The sequence below is a fragment of the Dasypus novemcinctus genome, chromosome 19 (genome assembly GCF_030445035.2).
Source record: "Dasypus novemcinctus isolate mDasNov1 chromosome 19, mDasNov1.1.hap2, whole genome shotgun sequence".
Taxonomy (NCBI): Eukaryota; Metazoa; Chordata; class Mammalia; order Cingulata; family Dasypodidae; genus Dasypus; species Dasypus novemcinctus.
Window position 1 is genome coordinate 39,151,316 of NC_080691.1, and position 3,213 is coordinate 39,154,528.

The 3,213-nt window shown below is 55.8% G+C and overlaps 1 long non-coding RNA gene across 1 annotated transcript; it reads right to left on the minus strand.

Moving 5' to 3' along the window:
* Nucleotides 1-202: 202 nt before the first annotated feature.
* LOC131274519 (uncharacterized) lies at nt 203-2,488 on the minus strand. Its single transcript, XR_009181747.1, has 2 exons — nt 1,908-2,488; nt 203-705 (listed from the first exon to the last, which is right to left on the minus strand). It is a non-coding gene; the product is annotated as an uncharacterized lncRNA (long non-coding RNA).
* Nucleotides 2,489-3,213: the final 725 nt, after the last annotated feature.

Genomic DNA, 3,213 nt, shown 5'->3' on the forward strand with positions numbered 1-3,213 from the left:
GTTACACAACCTCTGAGGACTGGGGTAACAATGATGAAGTGGCTGCACACAGTAGGTGTTCAGAAGAGATCCTGCCTCCCTCTTGTACCATTTCGCTGCACTGAGTCACGAGAATTCCCTGAGCTTCCATTTTCCAGGGCCCCGAGCACATGGGGCACAGGACGAACGAAACCCAAGTGCGAGATACCAAAGGCAATTCATGTTGTTGCTGGAAAAAAGGAGTGTTTTATAGGGTGACCGGCTGTTCTGGCCCTGCCTTTGGGAAGTCTAGCTGGCTGGAACATTTCCAGGGATCTGTTGAGAAAGGAATGGGGGCGGGGGGGGGGCAGGGAGAGCCTGCGAAGGTGGTGGTCAGTTGGGGAAAAACAGAGAAAAGAGAAGCTACGGGAAAGGAGATCCAAAGAAACAGAACCCAAAGGCCCTCCAGAGCTGCTGCCTGAAACATCTGGAAATACGCTAATGGGCATGAAGGCAAAGAGAACGCGGCCAACCCATCTCTTGGCTCGAGCTCTGAGATCCGCCTGAGGGAGCTGGAGCAGACACTGTGGGACTCTTTCCCTTGAATTATCGCAGCTTCCTTCTGAAGTTGGCCCGGCGTGGCGTCTAAAACATGGTCTGAATTCGCTTCCCACCAGCCCGCCGCCGAGCCTCGGCTTCTCACTCTGGGGGCTGGGCGGTTCAGTGGAGACAAACACGGCCACATTTCTGGGGAAATAAGAGAAACGAAAGGTCGTGCGTGCCAGATCTTGCACCCAGCCCGCCCACAAACCATCTCATTTCGCCCTGCGAACAACTCAGGTGGTGGGGACCCATGTGCCCATTTTATAGATAGGGTACCCGCTCAGAGAGGGTGTGAGGCTTGCCTGGGGTCACGGAGCCGGTGAAGGGACAGAGTAGGGATTTGAACCCAGATCCAGTCCTGTGCCCTAAAAATCCCTGTGTTATCTGGCTGAAGACAGACGAATCCCTTGCACTCAGGGAGCCAGAGCCCTTGTGGGCCCACGTGGCTGGAAACTGCTGCTGGATGACCTCAGCCAACCTCCTCCTTTCAGACGGGGAAAGCGGGACCCAGAGAAGGGCAGCGACCGGCCCAAGGTCACATCGCGTGCTGTAGCCAGTCCCCCTTCCCGGACTTGGTGCTCCCTCGCAGCCCCAGGAGACTGTGGGGTGGGGGTGGGGGGACACCAAGGACAAGGGCAGCTCCAGAGACACCCCCTGGGGAAAACAGCTGGAAGGGGGCGCCACGTCAGGAGGCCGCGTGACCCAGCAGCCGTGACGAAAGGACCGTCTTTCCCCCTTGATGAGAAACTCTCTGGCACCAGATGAGCCTTGAGGGGGAAGAGAGAGGAATTTGGCAGGAATCTGGTTATAAACCATCTGGAGACCCAAAGGAGGACCAGAAAAGCCGCTGCCTGTGCGGTTCAGTCTCTGTTCCCCCCCAAATCATTTCACACCCTCCTATCCAGGCGCGGCTCAGCCACAGCCTGACTCCTGAAAATTCAGAGTGAGTCCCAAACCAGGGAGTGACATTCCCACTGTGGTTCTGTTATTCAGTTTTTACTGCAGTAACATCTTTACAACATAAAATTTCCCATTTGAACTGCCCTTCCAGGATACAGTTCAGTGGCTTTCATCACATTCTCGACGTTGTGCTGCCTCACCACCATCCATTCCCAAACCTTTACATCACCCCAAACAGAAACTCTGGACCCACTAAGCAGTAACCCTCCATTGCCCCAGCCCCATCCCAGTAACGTGTAATCTACTTGGTCTCTATGGATTCGCACAGTCTAGGTATTTCATAACAGGGGAATCATACTTTGTCCCCACCGTGCAATTCTGCAGCCTTCATTCCATGGGACCAAGAGAGGGGCACACTCACTCTCCCACCCAGAAGCCCGTCTCACATCATAGGAGCAGATGTGGCTCAAGTGGCTGGGCACCCGCTTCCCACATGGGAGGTCCCTGGCTCGGTTTCCGGTACCTCCTCAAGCAGAGAAACAAACAATGAGCAGACAACGAGCAAAAAAACAAGCAGGGAGCGGATGTGGCTCAAGCAGTTGGGTGCCTGCCTCCCACATGGGGGGGGGGTCCCAGGTTTGGTTCCTGGTGCCTCCTAAAGAAGAAACAGACAACGAGCAGATGAGCAAACAGACAAGGGAGCCATCTGGGGGTGGGAGAGGGGGAAGAGTACCATCTTAAGAAAAAATCACCATCATTAAGCAACTCCTGTGAGCCAGGGACCAGGCTTCATATGTTACCCCGATCTTCTTACACAATCTTACCACCACACCATGACGTGGGAACCATTCATTGTCTGTCCCCATTTGACACCCGACAGCGACACTGAGGCCCAGAGAAATTTAACACGGTAACTGTGACAAAAACCAAGCCCCAAACCCCAGCAGTGTGGTCCCAAGCCCTGGCTCCCACGGCCACACTGAGCTGCCCCTGTCATCACTGGCCCGTGCCTCAAGTGACACCTGAGCACCATCCAGGCAGAAAGCTGCTGCTCCCTACCCGCATCCCGGCGCTCACCCCCCACCCCACTCTCCCCTCTGGATCCGGGAACGGCCTGCGACGGGGACTCCACATCCATCCCCTCACCCTGGTTTCCTCAGCCCACGGGTGAGTCAGCTGGAATTTCTAGCCATCCCCAACTCTCCAAGCCCTGGTACCAGGAGCTGTCAGGAGGCAAGAATGCCTGGAATGCAGCTCTGTAAGCTTCCGCCTACCCCCTGTCCCCCACCCCAGGCCGAATCCACAGAGAGGTTTGGAAAGCAAATGACACAGTGTTTGCCAAGGGTTTGGGATGACAGGTGCATGTGAAGAAGAGGACAAAGACCGATTCTTCTCTCGGGGCTGCCGGCACAGTTTCGCCGCCTTCCCCCGCACGTCCGCGTTCCAGTCCTGGATGCTCCTTGCCACCGGTTTCCTGGAAGGACCAGAAACCGGTGATTAGGAAGCAAGGAGAGAAAATGTCCCGAATCTTTAAGGAAGGAATGTTCCACCTCCTTGCCCAAAGCTGACCCGGCCTTGAACCTCTGGCGTCCTGAGACACGGCGTTGATTTTGTCACTGAGCAGCTCCAGCACTGTCAGGTGCATTCCACAGGGGCCTGTCCAGCTCCTGAGCTTTGCAGGACTCTGCACGAGGCAGTGGGTCCAGAGAAGAGGAGAAGACCGTGAGTGTCGCTCCTCAGTGGAGAATTCCT